The 23051-nt window shown below is 48.8% G+C and overlaps 1 protein-coding gene across 3 annotated transcripts in view; it reads left to right on the plus strand.

Annotated features, from left to right (window-relative positions):
- The window catches only part of raraa (retinoic acid receptor, alpha a), a 197581-nt gene that overhangs the window by 51102 nt on the left and 123428 nt on the right, over positions 1-23051 (plus strand). For 2 of the 3 annotated variants that reach the window (XM_061229175.1, XM_061229159.1), the window contains one exon: positions 12398-12513. The gene's annotated coding sequence lies outside the window, so the exon portion shown is untranslated. Of the gene's footprint in view, positions 1-12397; positions 12553-23051 lie in introns of all 3 variants that reach the window. The other variant, XM_061229167.1, reaches the window with a different exon arrangement.

A 23051-nucleotide genomic window follows, 5' to 3' on the forward strand; every position in this document is an offset into this window, starting at 1 on the left:
ATTGTCTGTGTAAGATAGCTTAGCTTGTTTTAACAAAATCTTAGCCTAAAAATTCTTATCAAGTACAATTTTCTCATCCCATTGGCAGATAATTTTGCTTGATTCAAGCATTTCTTTCTAAATGTAGTTTTTTCTTCTTATTTTTTGACCTTTTTATCTGCAGTGTAAGTATAAGATAAAGTATTAGACTGAAATGAGCGTGTATGTGCGTACGTACGCGGACGCAATCAGTTGTGTTGTGAATATCGTGTGTGCGGCCAAACCCGTGTTTAAGTGTGTTTGACTGCGAGGACTGGGGGCGGAGTAGACGGGGCGTGCTAGCGCCTCCCGCGTCAGCGGCTCTCCCTCTCCCCATCACCCCTCCCTCTCCCCATCACCCCTCCCTCTCCCCGTCACCCCTCCCTCTCTCCATCACCCCTCCCTCTCCCCGTCACCCCTCTCTCTCCCCACATCACCCCTCCCTCTCTCCATCACCCCTCCCTCTCCCCGTCACCCCTCTCTCTCCCCACATCACCCCTCCCTCTCTCCATCACCCCTCCCTCTCCCCACATCACCCCTCTCTCTCCCCACATCACCCCTCCCTCTCTCCATCACCCCTCCCTCTCCCCACATCACCCCTCCCTCTCCCCACATCACCCCTCCCTCTCCCCACATCACCCCTCCCTCTCTCCATCACCCCTCCCTCTCCCCGTCACCCCTCCCTCTCCCCACATCACCTCTCCCTCTCTCCGTCACCCCTCCCTCTCCCCACATCACCCCTCCCTCTCCCCGTCACCCCTCCCTCTCCCCACATCACCTCTCCCTCTCCCCGTCACCCCTCCCTCTCCCCACATCACCTCTCCCTCTCTCCGTCACCCCTCCCTCTCCCCATCACCCCTCCCTCTCCCTCTCTCCGTCACCCCTCCCTCTCCCCACATCACCCCTCCCTCTCCCCGTCACCCCTCCCTCTCCCCACATCACCTCTCCCTCTCTCCGTCACCCCTCCCTCTCCCCACATCACCCCTCCCTCTCCCCATCACCCCTCTCTCTCCCCATCACCGCTCCCTCTCCCCATCACCCCTCCCTCTCCCTCTCCCCATCACCCCTCCCTCTCCCTCTCCCCATCACCCCTCCCTCTCCCCGTCACCCCTCCCTCCCCCCACATCACCCCTCTCTCTCCCCATCACCGCTCCCTCTCCCCATCACCCCTCCCTCTCCCTCTCCCCATCACCCCTCCCTCTCCCCCTCCCCCTCCCTCTCCCTCTTCCCATCACCCCTCCCTCTCCCCGTCACCCCTCCCTCTCCCCGTCACCCCTCCCTCTCCCTCTCCCCATCACCCCTCCCTCTCCCCGTCACCCCTCCCTCTCCCTCTCCCCGTCACCCCTCCCTCTCCCTCTCCCCGTCACCCCTCCCTCTCCCTCTCCCTCTCCCTCTCCCCATCACCCCTCCCTCTCCCTATCACCTCTCCCTCTCCCTCTCCCCATCACCCCTCCCTCTCCCTCTCCCTCTCCCCATCACCCCTCCCTCTCCCCGTCACCCCTCCCTCTCCCCATCACCCATCACCCCTCCCTCTCCCTCTCCCTCTCCCCATCACCCCTCCCTCTCCCTCTCCCTCTCCCCATCACCCCTCCCTCTCCCCGTCACCCCTCCCTCTCCCCATCACCCATCACCCCTCCCGCTCCCTCTCCCTCTCCCCATCACCCCTCCCTCTCCCCGTCACCCCTCCCTCTCCCCATCACCCATCACCCCTCCCTCTCCCTCTCCCTCTCCCCATCACCCCTCCCTCTCCCCATCACCCCTCCCTCCGTCCCTCTGGTTCTGTTTTCGCAGGCAGCGCGAGCGGCGTTTCCGCAGTTAAAATAATCACGTCTCCGCTCACTCGGAAAACGGCCTTCGGAGCCCCAAAACCCGGGCTTTCTCCCGACCATCCATTTCCACAGACGTATTTATAGGCTCGCAGTTTGTAATTTGATTTAGCCGGTATCGATCGCTAGATGTCTCTCTGTAATGAAAAGCTCTTACAGGCCGTGGCAGGCTATATATAGCCGGATCCATAATGTTTCCGTACAGTGCCTTAATGCGTGTTCCTCTAGCGCGGCGCATAAATTCTTGGGACGGCGAGCCGGCATAGGGTCCCCCGCGGCGGAAGGAACACCCGCCGTTGGCGGACGGATGGGAACGAGGGGGGGGACACGGTCGCGGTGTCCGACCAGAATGTTTGGGCCGGCATCCAGCCCTGTTTGCCGGCCACAAGCCCCCCTCTTCACCCCACCCCACCACACCACACCCCACCACACCAAAGTCTTACACCTCTCTGAGCTCCGAGCTGATGGTGGTGGTGGCGGCTAATTAGCATCTGAATTTAATGGCCATATGCCTCAGGCTCTTACTGACTCCCCGCTAGGCCTGGAACATTAACTGCCGCGAGAGAGAGCCGAGAGAGAGGGAGAATGTGTTGTTTATTGTATATTGTTTATCGTGTTTTATATTGTGTATTATATGTGTTTTGGCAACAGCGGTTGATTTCTGTTCATGCCAATAAAGCCGATTGAAATAGAAAACAAGTGAGAAAATGGACAGAGGGGTAAGGGTAAAAGAGAGGAGGGAGGGAGAGAGAACAGAACACAAAGCATGCCCCTGGGTGGGTGATGAATCCACTTGCTGATTAGACAAGGAGTTGTTTTTTTTCCAATGTGTCTGTATGCTGTTGGGTGCCAGAATGACTTGCTACAGCATAGGTAAAGGTGGGGTGTAGAAATGTCTTTTGCTTTATTTCCATTAGAGCTGGGCCATGTGGCCAAAATATAATTACATTTATTTGGAACATGACCACTGGATGGTGTGAAATATTGACATTAAAAGAACATGAAAAAATTGGATAGTAAACATAAAAAAACCTAATATGCAACCTGCAGATATTAGGCTATACTACGCTATTATTAAAAAATCCATGCTTCTAGGTTTTGAATAAAAAAATTATACTTCCTGATAGGGCTAGGCGATCAACCATATAGATGATTATTGATTATCAAAAGTCATCACTGCCGAATATTGGCTGTCTTTCTGTTGGATGTTGATGGAGCCACTCAGCAAGGCATTGCAGCTTCTACGCCAGCAGCCATGCCACCATGCACCCTGCTCCTGCTGAATGGCTGAAGCTAAGCAGGTGTGAGCTTCGTTAGTACTGGGATGGGAGACCTCCTGCTGGAAGTGGTGTTGGTGGGCCAGTAGGTGCCGATCTTCCCTCTGGTGAAACTACCCCCAATGCCCCAGTGCAGTGATGGGGAGACGCCGTCTTTCGGATGAGACGTTAAAACGAGGCGCTGACTCGCTGTGCTCATTAAAGATTCCATCTTCCCAAAGAGTAGGCGGTTCCCTGCTGCCCTGGCTAAATTTCCAACCTTGCCCACCTAATCATCCCCTGATTCAATCAAATACTCTCCCTCTCCACCTCAGCTGATGTGTGGTGAGCATTCTGGTACAAAATGGCTGCCGTTGCTTCACCCAGGTGGGTGCTACGCATTGGTGGTGGTTGTGGTGAGTTTCTGCCTCATAACTGTAAAGCACTTTGGGGATTAGAAAAGCAGTATATAAATGCAACTATATCACACCTCATCACATTATCACAGAAAATATATTTTTTAATGAAATACTGTGGGTTTTCTTGTAAGGGACAATTCACCTTACGTTTATGTAGCAAATTCTTTATCATACTGTTCCAGTATACCAATTTAATATTCAGAACAATAAAATACCATTAAGAACATTATTGCAAAACCGTGTACTGTTGCATGAATTCATGCTGGTATACCACCTGGCTGTAATTTCCATAAACATACAGCATTGAGGCAAAACCTCATCAACTAAACTTGATGACCATACGGTGCATATAAACATGAAATTGCAACGCTCTGATACAATGATGGCAATACACTCAGAGTAACTCTCACTCTATTGAGAGCAGCCCCAAATATTAAAAAAGCACCGAACCAGTGATAACACACTAGTGTCACACCGAAGCGGTACCCTGCAATGCAAACTATAGTCAATATATTATGGATAGGCTATCTACAGTATTCAGAATTTTTACTTTGGTTTTTGGTTACAGTCTTTAGTTGTCATGCACTGCTGTTTTAACGTTAGGCTACTCTCTCATGCACTGATGTTTTAACATTAGGCTACTCTCTCATGCACTGATGTTTTAACATTAGGCTACTCTCTCATGCATTGATGTTTTAACGTTAGGCTACTCTCTCATGCACTGATGTTTTAACGTTAGGCTACTCTCATGCACTGATGTTTTAACGTTAGGCTACTCTCATGCACTGATGTTTTAACGTTAGGCTACTCTCTCATGCACTGATGTTTTAACGTTAGGCTACTCTCTCATGCACTGATGTTTTAACATTAGGCTACTCTCTCATGCACTGATGTTTTAACGTTAGGCTACTCTCTCATGCACTGATGTTTTAACGTTAGGCTACTCTCTCATGCACTGATGTTTTAACGTTAGGCTACTCTCTCATGCACTGATGTTTTAACGTAAGGCTACTCTCTCTTGCACTGATGTTTTAACGTTAGGCTACTCTCTCATGCACTGATGTTTTAACTTTAGGCTACTCTCTCATGCACTGATGTTTTAACGTTAGGCTACTCTCTCATGTACTGATGTTTTAACGTTAGGCTCTGCTCTCGGCTTCCTATCATGCCAGTCTGGGTCTGGGAATGTTGTTTGTGGGCTACTGTATTGCTCGTATTAATCAGGATAAATGATGACACTATCGAGAGTGACATACATTGTACATTGTTGTGTTGTAAGTCCCTATGGATAGGACTGTCTGATTTAGCCAACTACTTCAAGTAAGTCTACCATTTATCCATAGCTACTCCCAACTTCATTGCTACTATCAACGTCAGGCGTCAAGCGATTGACCCCACCCAATGAAACCATCAGTGGTGACCATGCATGGTGGTGGGGGACAACATGTTTATCATTTACTTGTAAAAGGATATATTTATAGGTATATTTGTAGTTATCATTCTTTGTATGGACAGGCCTTACACTCCATATAACCACTAACCACTGCTCAGAGTAATCGCTATTCTCATGACGATTGTAGGCCCTTGCCCTGGCTCTCCAGTAGGAGGCTGACTGTAGAAAGTGTAAGATGACGGAGCAGGAAGAAGAGGAGAGAAGAGAAGAGGAGAGGATAGCAAAGGAGAGGAGAATGGAGGAGAGGAAAGGAGAGGAGAAGAGGAGAGGAGTGGGGAGGAGAAGGGAGAAGGCAGGAGAGGAGTGGAGAAGGGTGGAGAAAAGAGGAGAGGAGAAGGGAGGAGAGGAGAGGAGAGGGGAGTCCCAGCAGTGGGCCGGCTCCATTCATCACACGGGGGAGCCCGCGGGGAGCCGCCCGGGCGGAAAAGTAATTAGAGAGGCGGAGATCACGCGGCGCCCGGGGGGCGGGTGACAGAGCAGGACGGTGGCGGCACGCCGCAGCTGGATGTTATCGATGGCGCGGTCCGCCATGAGCGAGAGCTCGACCCCGGTAGCATCGCAGGGCCGTGATACACCACACCTCCCCCCTCAGGAGAGGTGCTCCAGGGGCCAGCCGCAGCAGCTACACATTACCGTGATGTAGCATAAAGGCCGGTGCGGCTATAAGACGTTAAAAAGGTCCAGGCTTTGGAGAACACCATTGCCAGTGTGTTGGGAGGACCTGCAGCGGGGGTGGAATACGAGCCATTTAGTCATAATGATATGTGGTCGTGTGAAGAAGTACAGATCACGGTCCAATCGTAGTGTGGTGATTTTACCCTATAGTCATCCTTGCGACTAAATTTTCCTGTGGGAAATAAGTATTGACCTTGTATTTTTACCGGAATTTCCGATTTGACTTGCATTGAAAGGCGTGGTGAAACACCTCTACTGGAGCCAACCGCAGTGGCGCAAGCGAGAGCCGTCTCTGAACAGGATCTGGAAACGAGCTTCAGAAATGAAGCCTTGGCTTTGGCCACTTGGTCCCGTTTCACGCGACACCCTGGGCATTCCCAGGAGAGGGAGCTTTTGCTCATTTTCCCAGCCTCGCTAATGGCACGGATACGCGGGTGGAGAGTGAGGTAACCCCAGAGTAAGTCAGAGCAAAAATAATTTTGTTGCTACAGAATAGTGCTGCACGATATGAGGAAGACATGCGATATGGAATGACGTTGTGGTATATTGTGATGATGATATGACTTGCGATAAACAAGTATTGAAGTATGGACAATTCTAATGTCTTTCTGCTTTTGGTTCACAAGGAATAGCCTATGCCCACTTTTCCCTTGTTGACCTGTTCGATGTCTGTTGCTCAGTACACCAGCGGTTTCTTTCTTTTTCAGGACATTCCAAGTTGTTGCACAAGGTATCCCCAATGCTTGTGCAATGGCTCTGATCAATTTTCTTCTTTTCTGAGCTTCAAAATGGCTTGCTTTTCTCCCAAACACAGCTCTCTGGTCTTCATGTTGGTTTATCTTTTCTAACACAAATGCATTCTTCACAGGCAAAACCCAAGGCCAAGAGTAGACATTCAGAACTATTTATTTTTTAACCAACCAATCTAACAGGAAACATCTGAGCAACAAGAAATGCCTGTCAGTCACTTCCCAATACTTTTGCTCAGCTAAAAATTGGGTGGTCTGATACAAAAGGTGATATGTTCTAAGTTGTCTAAGAAATCTAGATAAACATAACAGGAAATGAAAGCTGAAATTCAGATCTGTCAGCTCATATTCATCCTTTGGGCGCAAACTCAATTGTCTTCAGTCTATAGCAAAAACAAAGGAATTGGCCTTGCTGTTCGAATACTTTTGGAGGGGACTGTATCGTGCCGTCCTATTACAGAATGGGAGTTTTAGCGGGCAGTGATGTGAAAAGCGGGCCCAGTTCGACCCGACTGAAACTAAAAGAATGCACAATGCGGGCTGCTGCCTTCCTCTTCTCAGACTGTGGCCCTGGCCCCCGGCCCGCTGTTAAACGACATATCAAGAGCCATAATGAAAGTCTCGTTTGCCGGGCGTGTGGGTGTCGGAAAGCTCGCCAGCCCAATAAAAGAAAAGGCAGATTTCCTCTGGAAGGCGGCCCCTCCGGAGAGCTTTTCTGAGTCCATGAAAACCACATGCCGCTTTATGAATTGATTGGCGCTGGCATGCAAACGCAGGGCCAGTCATCAAACGTTTTAGTGCACTTCTGTAAAACTTCATTTAAACGCGGCCGTAAACGGTCTCTGGACCGAGCCTGGAACGGGGAGGCGAATAAAGGTTTCATTTTTTCCACCCCTCGGAAGCGAAAACGCGCCTTAAACGAGCGCGCGCGGGTGCGCCGGCCGCCGGGCCTCTGACGTACGTCATCGCCGCCTCCTCCGGAGCCGGAGGGCCAATTAGCCGCAACTTAGCTGGAGCGAAGCGTGCCAGTGTTTATTGAGTGAAAACATTTGTGCGAGGGAGTTTATTGAACCCGCTGAACCTACCGGTTTTTGGGACGGGCTCCGCAGGTGCTTTTGTGGTGGGAGGGTGGGCGTCCCCCCGTAGCCGGGTTCCTCCCGAGATTTCTTCCCATTGGGGAGCTTTTTCTTGCTACTGTTTGATGGTTTTTCTCCCCACAAGGTAGTTTTTCTTTACCCCATTTGCTATTTGGGGGCTTAGGGCTGGTATTTCCCCTTTTCTCACACAAAGGAGAGAGAGAGAGAGAGTGTGTGTGTGCGTGTGCGTGTGCGTGTGCGTGTGTGTGTGTGTGTGTGCACTTGTCTACCTATCTTACATGGGAACCATGGTGTGTGTGTGTGTGTGTGTGTGTGAGTGCTCTTGTCTACCTATCTAACCGGGGACCATGGTGTGAGTGTGTGTGTGTGTGTGAGTGTATGTGTGCACTTGTCTACCTATCTAACCGGGGACCATGGTGTGTGTGTGTGTGTGTGTGTGTGTGTGAGAGAGTGTGTGAGTGCTCTTGTCTACCTATCTTACCCGGGACCATGGTGTGAGAGTGAGTATGTGTGTGTGTCTGTGTGTGTGTGCACTTGTCTACCTATCTAACTGGGGACCATGGTGTGTGTGTGTGCACTTGTCTACCTATCTAACTGGGGACCATGGTGTGTGCGTGTGTACTTGTCTACCTATCTAACTGGGGACCATGGTGTGTGCGTGTGTACTTGTCTACCTATCTAACCGGGGACCATGGTGTGTGTGGCTGTGTGTGTGTGTGTGTGTGCGCGCACGCATCTTCGCATTTGTTCAGTGACGTTAACCAGTTGTCCTGCAGTGAGAGGTTTACGCCATTTCACCCAGTCTCTTGGGCAATACCGCATTCCTGCGCACCTCTCATTATCCCCCTCTCCCGTTCCTTCTCTCTTCCCTCACCCACTCCTTCGCCTGCTTAGCCGCGGCTCCCGCAAGTGTCCTCATTGTTCCAGAGCCGAGCCAGCTGAAGAGATTCTGCTGCTTGGCATTTGGAAATGGAATAGAGTTGGCGTCATTCAAATTACTCCATAAACCAGGGCTAAAAGAGAGCGCTCCCATTGTTTCCAGCGGAAGAGCTGGCGTTTGTGTTATCCCGGGACCCGCTGGTGGAGAGGCAGCAAAAAGGCCAGGCTGCTGTTATTGCTGTGTTTCTGCAGGAAAATAATACTGCAGCAGTCCAGCATTTTTACGTTTTGTGTAATCAATTGTGCGTCGCTGATTGTTTCAAATCAACTTTTCAGCCGAAATCATGTTGTTTGTTCCCTTTTTTCACTTGGAATTAATTTAAAGCCGTCTTTGACTTAGTTTCTATATGTTAATTACTCTATAAAGTACATTTTAAAAAACAGATAATTTTATTATCATTTTTTTAAATACATTTTAATATTTGCAATATGTTTGGAAGGAACAAAGGCAGAAAATAACTTTTTGCTTCACGTCAATTTGCAAAGACGTTCCCTTCTGCTACAGCCGGCCGGTGTGGCGTATATGAGGTCAGAGGTCATTTTACAGACAGGTGAGGAAAGCGTGGAATATGTGAAGTTGAGACTCCCAGTCATGAGCCCAAACTGCAGAACTTGGCTACAGCTTTCTAAAGTTGTGCAAAGCCGCTACTACCCAACGTTGATGATGTTCGCGCAGCGCTGACATCGCTCTCTGTTGTGCTGACCATCAGTCAGTGTATAAATGGTATATAAATGCTCATGTCATTTTCCGCATACGTAGTGACCTACTCTAACACACCTTGTGCCTGTGGTTTGTGGTTATTACCATTAACTTTTTGAATGTTTATATCCTGCATTGTGCTGCTTATGAAAGGGGTTATCTCGTAGCTCTTATGCACATTCTCTGAATTGATATGGGGGACTGTGCCTTTTGATACATACTCAGTGTTTTTATAATGCCTTCACTCCTTTATAATCCACATGGGAAAGGGAAGTGTAATTTTCCACAATATGGGACCTTTATTAGTAAGTGTTGGCCCTCTGGTGTGCTCCAGTGACGTAGCGGCAGCGTCGAGCACCACAAACCCCTCGTACAGTTTACACTGAAGGGAAAACACATCGGCGTATTTCCATGGCGATGAGGGGAGAGTCACAGCGCGCAGCCAGGAAGCTGGCAGCACCAGTACGGGGTGGGAGGTTAGAGCAGGAAGCGGAATAAGCGCATAAACACACAGGTTTAAACATTGCGGTCGTTTCTGTTTGTTCTGCCTCTTCCTGGTGACAGTCACGGATCTCCTTATCCTGTCACGGATAGGGTCGGGTTGCCAGGTTTGCCGAGGGGCGGGCTGACAGACAGTCTGGCAATAACCGCACCAACACCCAACCCCTCCCCCCCCCCCCCCCCCCCCCACCGTGCAGAGCTGTTCTCCTCGCTCGCCCCATCCAGACACAATGGCCATTAGCGACTGTGTGTGCAGACGGGAGTGGAGCGGGATGAAAGATTTGAGCGGTATGCTTTTTATATCCCTGTCCATTCGCCCCCCCCCCCCCCTCCCCCCTCCTCCCTGCCTCACCGCCATCACTCGCCCCAAGGCTACCCGCCACCAGGCCTGCGCTCTCGCCGCCCAGCGGCTCCCCTGTCCTCGGGTCACCGCCCAGCCCAGGACAAAGCCGGTCTCGCCCCTCTGTCCTCACGCATCATCCGCCGGCCCTCCAATCGCCGCTCTCCCTCGCCGCTCTCCAAGGAAACGGAGAAGGGCGGTCCAATGAGAGAGTTTCACTGAGAGTGTTTTTGTATTGTATATTCCAGTTACGGAGAGGGTCATTTATCTTTTGAGATCTTTTTTTTTTTCATTTTTATCTTTACCTTTTCTGTTTTTTTATTTTATTTTTACTTTATCTGTGACCTTGGGATGCTGTGTGCTCTCGACAACCGCAGGACTGCTTCTTTAACTCAGATAACATTTTTTCTAATATATATATATATATATATATATTTTTTTTTTTTCTGATCATTTCAAAATTTTGTGTAGAAATATCTTATTATAGTTTAAAAAATACCAGGAAATAAAAAAAATCTTTTTCAATCTTTTAAAAAAGGAGTGACCATCAAGTGTAATTTGAAGGTGTGTCAGTTCATTATATAGCATGATACCTAGCAAACTGGCCTGTCAGTCTCAATCAAGATTATTTTAAATATTCTATCATACAGTTTATCTGGCTGCATAATGAATTGGTTGCATTGTTTTCTAGTATGATGCACATAATTATCACAACCTACCCCTTCACACATGCCCCCGAGCAGACATTGGGCTGACGTCCTGAAGTGAACTCCGACATTCAGTGCCCCTACAACCAAACTATTAGAGGAAATAACAAACTACGTGTTCTAGCTTTAGTCGTAGATGATACACAACAACTATGCTGAATACGGAGTTTCTGAGTGCCACCATTGTCACACAGTCCATTTCGCAACCACCCCCCCCCCCCCCCCCCCCCCCCGCCAGGGCTCGCATGCAACTAGCATGACACAATGGACAACAGCATCTGTCTGGGAGTTCATACAAATATCCTTCCACCACCCAAGATTGATATTCAGTCGTAGCAAGATAAAGCAGAAAATAGCCCAAAGGTATGCCAGTGCAATGGTGAAAAACACTGCTCATCGCAAAATATTACTGAAATAAACCAATACATCTTCTGTGATTATACCACGTCATTCTACTGTCAGTATCTGTTATTTTTGGAAGATTTTACTAATATTACCGATTATCGGCTAAAGCAAATTCTCACTATGCTGTCATGGGTTTAGGGAGAAAAGCAGGACGAAGTCTAGCAAGGATAGGCGGGAACATGCTACGTGCTAGGATACATATATTTATTCATACAGATACAATAATTATTTGACATGTCGATGTGGAGTTTATGAGACAGGAAATGTATAGGTTTTCCTATTTTACATTAGTGACATTTGCAAACTAAAGGGGAACAACTTAATTTTTGCATGTTCACTGAGGATATTTTGAATTTGTGGTGCTTTAAATAAACTAAACTCAGGCTTCATTTACACTATTTTCCATGTCTCTGCGCCACTCACATCCGGATTTATAAAGCCTCAAATAGAACACCACATTAATAGGCGAGGATTGGCATCTGCATCAAGGTGTTAATATTTCAGCATAAGTAAGCACTGTTGTTTGTGGAAGAAACTCTGATTCTAAGTTATGACACCTTGTCTTGATGTGTGTATGATATAAATTCACATCATTATTAAAGTTGCATCAAATCCCTCTTTGTTGTGGCTGGAAACTGCCGGATGAATATGATTTTATTTGTATGTAAGAGGCGAACAGAGCCGGGATAAGAATGTGTTTTTCTAAGTGTAGTTGCATACAAGGATTGTTTGTGTGCTGCAGTGACAGTTCCTGTATTTCTCGTTTAATGTATTTGCGTTTTTCAGTCCAGTGAATATTAATCTTGGTGGCAGTGGTTTCATAGTGTTTGTTTATTTGTGAGAGGAGATGAGGGAGTTGCAGTTATCAGATACTGTATCTGGTGTTTGATATGGGGCCACATGCAGCCTCTACCGGGCCTAGTTTCACATTGTCTCCACTTCCTTAAATTCTTTTCGCGACGGGGCAGCGGCCCTTGGAAGTCCGGAGCTCTCCTTTTTGCGGGAATCGGACGCCCCGGGCCAAATCCGCTGCTTCCCGAAGACCGCGTTTGAAGGGCGTTTCATTTACGGAATTTCGCTCCCATTTCCTGGTGGAGGGCGGGAGCCAACCCCGCGCCTGTCTCCCCGCGTTAAAGACGACTCCTGTATTTATTAAAGCAATAAGAGCACCGTAATGTTTTCCACCGTCGGAACCCCCCGCCCTCGCACCCCCGGGCCAGTGTCACCGCGGCAACGAGGCCCCGGCCGGGGCCCCTGACTGATACGGCTAATAAAGTTCATTTGAAGCTTAATTCCCTGCCTTTTCCCGCAGCCGGCTCAGGAGACGGAAGATCGATGCGGACTGCCTTCTCCCCGGAAGCACGGCGGGAAGAGGAGAGAGACCCTCCGTGTGTCTGAGGAGCTGCAGGACAGAGGCGGGGGCTCCAGGTAGGCTGCTCTTCCGGAACCTTCCGCGCCCAAAAACAGGTGGGCACAGGTCGGCTCTCCGTCTCCATGGCCGCTTGTGGTGGGAAGTTTAATATGATGTCCGTTTGTTCTGCGCTGCGAGTTTCCTTTTGTGCCAATTACATCAGCTGTAGGAGGATTTATGTACTTACGCCAGCGCCTTAGAAACAATTTTTTTTTCCTTTTGCTTAAGGCTTGTTCTGTTACTCATCCTATGACCGCCTTCCTCCTGCACAAACAACACACTTTAAAGCAAAACAGTCCTTTGAGGCGTCCTCTTGCATTAGCAGACTCAAGCTTTACTAGGGATGAAAACGTGTCTCCAGTGTGAGTTTTTGAGGAGAATCGCCAGTGGAACAGCAGGGGTCCACTGTTGGGTGGGCAGACTCGTTCACCCCTGCGCTCCCTCCAGCCCGCTGCACCTTCGCTGTGAGAACGCGTTCCGTTAAAACACTCTCGGCAAGCGGCCCCATAAGGAAGTGAAGCAAGAGAGTGTTCTCTCCCGGTGACAAGGCCAAGACGCCCCACTGCTCTCCACCTCTGCAGTCACACACATGCCCCCAGGCCTGACAGAGACAGAAAGACAGGGAGATGGAAAGATCCTGACCCAGAATGGCATAATTACAATAAATATGTATGTTTCAGCTGAATGTATTCAAACTCTCCCTTATGGTGTCCTGGAAAATACTGTCAGGGTGTCACTGTTTGGTTAGACGTAACAGACAGACAGACAGACTAATGGTGTCACAGTTTGGTTAGACGTAACAGACAGACAGACAGAAATGGTGTCAGAGTTTGGTTAGACGTAACAGACGGACAGACAGACTAATGGTGTCACTGTTTGGTTAGACGTAGCAGACAGACAGACAGACTAATGGTGTCACTGTTTGGTTAGACGTAACAGACAGACAGACTAATGGTGTCACTGTTTGGTTAGACGTAACAGACAAACAGACTAATGGTGTCACAATTTATTCAGGAATGGTAGGCTGGCACTCTGCAAATGGGCTGTTCCCAGCATTCGTTTTTATTGTTAAGCCATTTGATCTGTATCCAATGATTTGTATTATGTTTGAAAGAGGGAGGGAGGGAGTGCAATTGAGAAAGAGAGAGTGATTGAGAGAGAAAGATAACAGTCATGTTAACAGTCTACTGACTAGGAAAAATAATGTAGCTGAACACCATTACTCCATGATGGAGTACCATGGGTTTTTTATCCAGGTGAAAAAAACAGGTGATTGTACGGGTGTGAGCACGTGTGTGAACTACATATTGTAATCTACTTTTTTTACAATCCGCCCTCCCCCGGAATGAAATGACCTTGGAGACCGTCACCAGAGAGTGTTCGAAGCATAAAAACAAATACAGTAAGCAGGAACATTTTCACACAACGTATTTTAACACCTCGTCCGGGATAGGCAGCTGAAACATCCGTCAGATTTCTGCTGTCGATCGTGTGCGGGATCCGCAGAGACGCAGAACCCTGAAGCTGGAACCGCGGGTGCTCTCTCAGCGTTCTGTCAGGGACGAGCGGGGGCCTGGGTGGGAACGTTCGTCTCTTTTGAAGTTTCTCCGCTTAAATATTCATGCCGCGGAAAGCGATGATGTCGGTTTTTCCCGCGCTCCCCGAACCCCTCCCCGTTCGGTTTCCCTGTGAAGAAATTGCCAACGCGCAACCGATGGGCGAACGCACGCAAATACCGATAGGGTGGGAGGGAGAGAGGGAGTGAGCGATAGAGGTAGAGAGGCGGAGGCCCTGGAACAGCTTGAGCTGTGTGATAAATGGAACTTCTTTTTCTTTTCTTACGCTCTCACTTCCCCTCATTTTTTCTATCACGCGTCAGTATCTATACGTGTGCGTGTGTTTATGGTCATATATGCATATATACGTGCGTGCATGTGATGTGTGCATGTCTATTTGTGGAAAGTCGCTCAAATTTTTCTTGCTTCTCAGTTTCTCGTTCTCTCTTTTTGTATGCAAAAGAATTCAGAGAATGACACAATATTTGATATAATATTTGTTGTTTTTGCTCTATACTATAAGTAATGCAATGAATATGAGGTTACAGTACAGACTGTCACCTTGGATCTGGGGTTAATTCATCCATAGCGGGTGATCTGTGGAGGAGTTACAGGCCCTTTTTTATACATAGTCCCTCCATTTTAGGGGAGCAAAAGTAATTGGACAACTGTTTTTGGCCACCTGTGTGTTTTCGCAACATTAGTTCATGCACAAGTAAGCTAGCAAAAGGTCTAGAGATGATTCTCAGTGTGGAATTTGCATTTGTAGACATGAGGTAAGGAATAATCGTGAATTAATCCCGACAGGGTGATGCAGGACCTTGACACGAGTCTTGAATCCCCCTGAAGGAGTTTCGCAATAATGACCGGCTCGCTGTTCATTATCCCACTTATTACATGACTACTTAATTTGACACAAAATATTGACATAAAAATTGATTCCCTAAAATAAAATAGTCCATAGCAACAGTCTGTTATTCATAGCAGCAGTCGGCTATTCAGAAATAACAGACCGTAGAATGGCGTAATTGACCAATCAGAATCGAGTATTCAACAAAGTCTAAATAGACTAAATAATAGACTGTAATACAACTAAATAATGCCCCTTTCACTTAGAAGCAACGACCCGGGAATGTCCCGTGTTTGCTGTTGGTGTGTCAACTGTTTGAAGACAAGACTGAAGCAAAAAGACCTCTAAACAGGAGCTGAAGAGGCCTGGCTGAGCACATCACCAGGGGAGATACCCAGCGTCTGGTGATACCTGTGGGTCACAGGCTTCAGGCAGGCATCCAATGCAAAGGATTTGCAACTAAGTACTACTGTAAATATGAAAACTATTTCAGATTATTTTCATGTTTAATTTAGTTCTCCTAAAATGGGGGCTATGTATAAAAGGGTGGTAATTACCCAAAATAATTTAATTTGTAAATACCCTCAAATTAAAGCAGACAGTCAATCGTTTAATTTCAAATCCAACGTGCCAGAGGACAGAGCCAAAATAACAAAAAAAGTTAGCTCCAGATGCTTGGTTTTGTTTATTGTGCATAGTAAGCGCTGTCTTTGCCACCCGTCCAAAGAGTTTGTTGGAGGTGCCATTTTATGGTTATTTTGTGATTTGGTGACCCCAAGATGCAACCAGTCTCTGCAATTGTTAAACTGTGATCCTTGTTTATGGCCTAGCCCACCTCATTTTATACTCTAGTGAAACAGGAAGTGATGGAATGACTCATTATATTAGACCGAGATTGAGATGAACTTCATTTAGTAAAATTTAGGGAATCTTTCTTTGATTATATTTACAACGATTGTTAGGGGTGTCAATATGATTAGCAAATGATAATAAAAAACATTGAAACATGAGAGTAAATGTATTGAAATAAACATATATTGTTTTCCCATATGTTTAAACATAACATATAGATTTCTTTTCTGTGTTGTTTATTATATGCAGCCTTTTTTCTTCATTAGTAAATGCAGGCATTTCCTTTTTCTTTATTTTCATCAAGGGTGCCAATTCTGGAGCCCACTCTATATACACACACACAAGCACACTCACACTTTTTTCTTTCCCTGTCAGGATCAGTCCTGCAAAAATATGGTGTTTATCACAGAAAATGTTCGCCTTCAGGCAAAGTTTAGACTGTGGGATGAAAAAAGAGCTGTAATAATAACTGTGTGGAGCTGGCTTTCAGTCCTGTGTGTGGGTCCCCACTGGTCCTGCTATCTCTGTGAGGACCTTGGTCTGTGGGGACCGTGTGTGTTTGTGTGTGTGTGTGTGTGTTTGTGTGTGTTTGTGTGTGTGTGTATGTATGTAAGTGTGTCTGTGTGTGTCTGTGTGTGTGTGTGTGTGGTGTGTAAGTGTGTCTGTGTATGTGTGTGTATGTAAGTGTGTGTGTGTGTGTGTGTGTGTGTGTGTGAGTGTGTGAGTGTGAGTGTGAGTGTGAGTGTGAGTGTGAGTGTGTGTGTGTGTGTGATTGTGTGTGTTTGTGTGTGTGTGTGTATGTATGTATGCAAGTGTGTCTGTGTGTGTGTGTGTGTATGTATGTATGTAAGTGTGTGTGTATGTTTGTGTGTGTGTGTGTTTGTGTGTGTGTATGTATGTAAGTGTGTCTGTGTGTGTCTGTGTGTGTGTGTCTGTGTGTGTGTGTGTGTATGTATGTGGTGTGTAAGTGTGTTTGTGTATGTGTATGTATGTAAGTGTGTGTGTGTGTATGTTTGTGTGTGTGTGTATGTGTGTGTGTGTTTGTGTGTATGTGTGTATGTATGTAAGTGTGTCTGTGTGTGTGTGTGTGTGTGTGTGTGTGTATGTATGTATGTAAGTGTGTCTGTGTGTGTGTGTGTGTATGTAAGTGTGTGTGTGTGTGTGTGTGTGTGTGTGTGTGTGTGTGTGTGTGCGCAGGTATGTTACCTCTCCACCTCGGCTTGCTTTATGAAGTGAAAATAAAGCAGCGTTTTTCTGTCCCCTTTGGTTCGAAGCTCAGCCGCATATTTACGCCCAGCGCTGTTCTGTCTTCTTCCCGAAGAGGAGGATGAGAGAGGAGCGCTCGGAGCAGTCCTGGGTTATGGGCCCCCGTAGACAGAGTGTGAGGACTTCATCTGTTGCCCGCGTCGCGTTGCTCCGTGTTTAGCACAGAAACACTAATGTTATCATCCTAGTTTCCCCCGTACTGTTCCGCTGGGACTTTCACGCTGCCTTTGATGTTTTTCCGAACCAGCCCCGGCGCAAGAAACACAGCATTCTCCATTTCTCACTCGGAGGGAAAATGGGGGAGAGAGGGGAAAAAAACAGGCATGAATTATATATGACTGTTTTCTTGTAGGACACAATTTAAGTGCAAATTTTTTCTTTGCTCCAACCCGTGTATCTGCGTTTTTTTCCCTGCGTGTTCCCGTTGCGGTGGGACGGCGGCCGCCTGGATGTGGCGCGCGCGGGAATGGATGCGTCTGTCCGCACTGAGCATGCCCGGCGCGGGGGCCCCAGCGGCGCGGCTGTATTTTAATAAGACGGCAATAACGATAAATCCTGAAAGGTAATCACCTTCCACTTTCCACTGAATCAAAGCAAAGCAACATTAGCCAGCGTCGTGTTCAATTACGCTATTCATCACCCGTCTTATCAGGGGGTGTGCGCGCGTGATTGAGTTTGCGAGGAGGGTGTCTGGGCATTTTTTTTCTTTTTTCTTTTTTTTAAGGGGGGGAGGGGGTGGAGGGGGTAACGATAATGAAAAAAAGGGGGAGGGTAACCGTGCCGGCTCTAAAGCCGCGGCAGTCGATTGAAGCGCGTATAAGCGTATAAATCACGCCGAACGATATCGCCCGCTCTCGAATCCGCTCCACGCGAGCCGCCAAATTTTTCTCCCGCCGCCGACGGCTCCTTCGAAAGGAACCCCCGAAACCGATTTATCTGCCCCCCCCCACCCCCACCCCCGTCCAATGGTAGGCCACGGGAAAACCCGGGCTCTGCGCGTTGCGTGGCGACAAATTTTAATAACCACCTCGGAAGTGTAAGTTAAGGGCCCGGGAGGAAGATTAGGGTGATTTATGGCGCTCTGGTGTAATGGCGCAGATATGGCCCGTGTGTAAATTGGCGGTAATGAAAGTTTTGTGCAAATGGAGGCAGGAATGTGCCCCCTCCCCCTCTCATTTGGCACAGATGACAGGGGTTTTGGGAGCGGGGGGGAGGCCGGCGTTCTGACCGGGCGCAGACGGCCCGGGCTCATCTGGATCATAGGGGCTCCTGGGCCAGAGATGCGGTGCTCTGACAGATGGGCTGAGGACCGGGGCAGCTGAGCTCCGGAGCCCCGGCCTGTAGCCGCCAGTTCACGCGCGGTTGCTACCGACGACGCCCATTGTTTCTGAGCGAAAATCTGCCGCTGCTGAATAATGGCAGTATCGCGTTCATTGAGGGCTGCCAAGTCACCGTGTTTAAAATAACCCGCTCCGAGGCCTCGGCATCGAGCGCGCGCCACGCGCTCCCTTTGTGCCGTGTTGTTTGTTTGCTCGCGATTTTTGACTATTATTTTTTAAGCCTTTCTGTGTTTTCTACAAAACCTAGCTTATTAGGCTGATTGATTTGTCGTTTCTTATCGCTCAGCAAAAATATTTCTCCAGACCTTTTGCAATAATACTGTGAAATTGTAAATGAAGGTAATGTTTGGAGATGGCAGTGTTGTTGGGATGCTGCTGTTTGAATGCCTTTGGATGCCTCCCCTGCGTCTGTTAGTTGAGATACTTCCTTTTAGTGGAACGACAGGTCTCAGTCATGCGTGAGGCGATGTCCGAGCACACTGCCCCTCTGTTCCCCATGGAGCCTGGACACCTCCTTCATCCGGAGAGGGAGAGAAGGAGAGAGGGTGGGAGGGCGAGAGGGGACAGGGGAGAGGGGGAGAGGGTAGAGGGTAGAGGGGAGGGAGGAGAGAGAGTTGTGGGGAGGGGGACTGGCACTCTCCACTAATGGAGTAGCCGTAGGCTGTGCAGCCAGAGGAACAGCTACAAGGATGGATTCGGGCTCCCCTCTGCTGTGTGGCCAGGTGTTCGAAAGGGCTTTGCCCCCCCCCATCCACCCCTGTTTGGCCCCTGGTCCAGGCCGGGAAGGGAAGCCGTCCCAAACGGTTTGAGGATCTGTGATTTCCGTTCGTCGGGGGGGTTTGGAGGATCAGAGCACTCCTGCTACGAGGCGCTTTATGAATGCAGGTCTTCACCGCGGAAGAAGCGCAGTCCTCTGGTAAGACTGACTGTGCAGCTCGGCTTGTGAGCTGCATAGTAACAAGACGTTTCCGCAATGTGACAGGCGTAGAAATGAGATTTAGCTTTCTAAGTAGGGCAGAAAAGTCAAATAAGGTAGAAGAAGTTCCATAAAAAAAATATAAAGAAACTGTTTCTTTTTCTATCCCTGGAATTCCCCAGGTGTAAACCGTAAGCAGTGACTGGAATTCCTTAACCGATACGAGACTGGAACTCGGAATACTTTAGTCTCGTTATCTTCGCGGGATTTGATTCGCTGATGGCTCCGTCGCAGAAATTCACAAAGTTTATCGTGTGTGTTAGCATTAAAAAACCAGAGCAAACTTCTGAAATGTACTTTTATGCTCTTGTAGGTTTGAATGGCTGACTTTGATAATGCAAAGCAGGATGCATTTCATCCGGTCAACAGAACACCAGTTTATTCTCATCCAAGCACCATGCAATTAGACTACATCTGCTAATAAGGGTGGTCGTGTCATTAAGTGATTCATTAAGCACATACTGTACAGGGACACTGCAGTTGGGTAGCAAAATATGACAGAATTGTGTGGCACAAACAACGGATGAATAAATAAATCAATCAATGGTATTGATCTGAACTGAAATTCATGCCCCAGCATAAGTCATTTTAGCCCTCCGAACATCTGCATAACTAGAGGCCTTGAAGACGTGGTAATTCACCACGTGGCGCTTGTTTTGACGGATGGCTGCAGGCTTTAACAAACACTGCAACAGGAGTGGTGCGCTCGTCACAGAGCCGGCCAATCGGATCGGCGGCGTGGAGGGAGAGGCGGACCGGTCACGCCCGACCTGGCCCCAGCCAGGCGCGGCGGAGGAGACAACGCACCCGCCTGCCAATTTGAGCCCTCGTGTCTCAGGACGCAGCTCGAACGGGGGGTGGGCGGCAAAGCCAGACACGTCGCACCTGCCTAACCTGGGGCTGTCCTGACCAGAGCGGAAACCACCAGAGACAGACACCGGCCAGGGTGGACTATGGCGAAGCAAAGTGGACCGTTCTCAAAATGGCCGCCGTGTCTCCATGACAGTTGCTTGGAACAAGTCCTACATAATAATAACAAGTACAAGTCCAGCATAATAATAATTTGTTATTTAGCTCACACTTGTATCCAAAGCGACTTGCATTTGACTAAGCAGGGGACAATCCCCCCTGGAGCAATTTGGTGTTACGGGCCTTGCTCAAGGGCCCGACAGCAGCACATCTCTTATTGTGGCTACACTGGGGCTTGAACCACCAGCCTTCTAGGTTGCAGTCAAGGTTTTGCATGATTCATGAGGCAGATCTGGGTCAATTATGTAATTGTTTTGGATTCAAATACAAATATTTGAATATATATTCTACCCTTCAGTGAGCTTGTCTTGAAAGGCTTGAGCTGATCTACAAAAGAAGGGCTCCATGCCAGCTCTGAGCTGTCCTCCGTCTGTGAGCCCTACAAGATGGCCGACGACGCGAGAGCGCTCAGGAGAAGCCGCTCATGTGACTCGTCGTTTCTCAACTCGGAAAGTCGCACAGCACTGTGACTTGTAGCTCCGCGCAACATCCCGGAAAAACAAGGATTCAAAACAAACATTTCTCAGCCTGCCAGCCCCTACCTGGCGGTGGGAAGATATTTTCGAGAGAACGTGCAAATGGCCGACGAGAACAGCACTAATAGCGGCAGCAGCGTCTTGCCCGGCCAACGCCCCCGATCGGCACGGCCCTGTAAACGAGCAAAGACCCCGTGCGAAGTTTGTTTTGGCGGCCGCCCCGCTACCCGCCCCTCCTCAGCCGTACCCTCGTCTGCATGGTCTGTGGAAACTGCTACAAATTCATAGAAACGTACACAATTAGCAAACGTTCGCTTTCGGTTCCGGGTGGGATCCGCCCGTGGAATCGGGGGTTGGCGGTTTTTCGCGTTTCCGTCCGTCACCGCCCTGGAGGCTGGGAGGGAGAGGCGGGGGAGGGTGGGATGATGGGAAGGAGACGAATCGCCGGGCTGGCGTCAGGCCCCGTGTCACGTGGCGGCTGTTGACTGATTAACCTGTATACCTCCCCGAAAATGCCACAGGCGCGGTTCTGATTAAAGTTCATACCGCCATCTATCATCGCCCCCCTGCGTCTCCCCCCGCATCGGCGCCGCAAAATGGATGCGAATCTCAAAATTTAATATCGTTTGCTTGGGGAGCCATTTGCATTTTGCCATCATTGTCGCAGACACCCAGCGCAGAAAATCCTGTTAAAAGAAGTAATGGGTTTACCCCATTTCTCCCCGCCCCCCACCCCGGCTCTCTTTTTCTATATTAAAAGTCTTTGGCATAGCAGTCGTGTGTAATCTGCTCCCCCGGTGACATAAGCTATATTTCCCCGGTCCTTGCGGCTTGCCGGCTCTTAACGGCGGCGCGGTCACGTGGTCGCGCGCGTCGAGTGATTTTCCTCGGAAGGTTGCTTTTAAAAAAAGGAAAAAAGGCCGGCAAAGACGAAACGCGGCACAGAATGTTCCGGTTGCTCATGCGAAAAAGTGGGCTTGAGAGAGCTTTTCTGGCGTGGCTGGTGTATGTGAGGACACGAGTCTGAGGGGGAAGGCGCTGTCTCCCGCTCTGCTCTGCTCGGGTGCGAAGCCACATCTGAAGCTTCTTTATCTCTGAAGCCCCCGCTTCAGACAGAGACTCGCTGCCGAACCCGCTGAACGAGTCAACAAGAATTTCAGTCTCATATTTAGGCTTTTTGATCTTATATCTATCACTTTTCTTCAATAAGGCAACAATACTGCCAATGAGGTGCAATAATTTGACTCCTTTCAAGATTTGCCAGTGGAGTGAGAAAATCTAAACAGTAACTGAAAACGAGCAAATATTTTCTGCTTGAGAGAAGAAAATAAACACGTTTTATTATTACAAGAATAAAGCGCTATTTTGCAGCGTAGCTGAATGAGCTCTGTGCCCCACCCCCCCTGGCCTGTTTTCATAAAGCGCACAAATGTTTCGCTTGAGTTTGATTGGCTGCCCGCCTCGAGAAAAGAGGTCAGTGTCCGATCGCAGCGCTCGTTTTACGCCAGGAGGCCGTCCAAATGATCTGATTGCAGAATAAAACATTTTCTCTCTTCCCATTGGCCTTCTGCCTGCGCATTTAATAAACCGGAACCAAAGGATGCCGGCGTGGATAAATGCGAACAGATAGATGCTGTTGTTGACAAATTTGAACAGATAGATGTGTTTGTGTTGGAAAAGCTTTCCATTATCAAATCCATTAGCTTTATTATTATCAAAACAAAAATGTGTTTTGCGTTTTTCGGACACGGACGACATCTGCACTTTTCTGTCATGTGGAGTGGAGCTCTCGCCCCCGCGGTGACGCAGAACGCACGTGACACCAGAACCCCGCCGCCCGGTCGCGACGGTATGGGACAGAGGACGCCGGCGAAGGCGCGGGAGACGATGTGAGAGTGGGGCGACCCGTTGATGTGCGAGACGCAGCGTAATCCCCGTCATGCTCGGACCTCCGCCTCGCACCGCTGAGACAGTGAGGCTCTCCTCCACCTCACACCACTGAGACAGTGAGGCTCTCCTCCTCCTCACACCGCTGAGACAGTGAGGCTCTCCTCCTCCTCACACCGCTGAGACAGTGAGGCTCTCCTCCACCTCACACCGCTGAGACAGTGAGGCTCTCCTCCTCCTCACACTGCTGAGACAGTGAGGCTCTCCTCCACCTCACACCGCTGAGACAGTGAGGCTCTCCACCTCACACCGCTGAGACAGTG

This window comes from Conger conger, chromosome 2 (genome assembly GCF_963514075.1).
Source record: "Conger conger chromosome 2, fConCon1.1, whole genome shotgun sequence".
In the NCBI taxonomy this organism is placed as follows: Eukaryota; Metazoa; Chordata; class Actinopteri; order Anguilliformes; family Congridae; genus Conger; species Conger conger.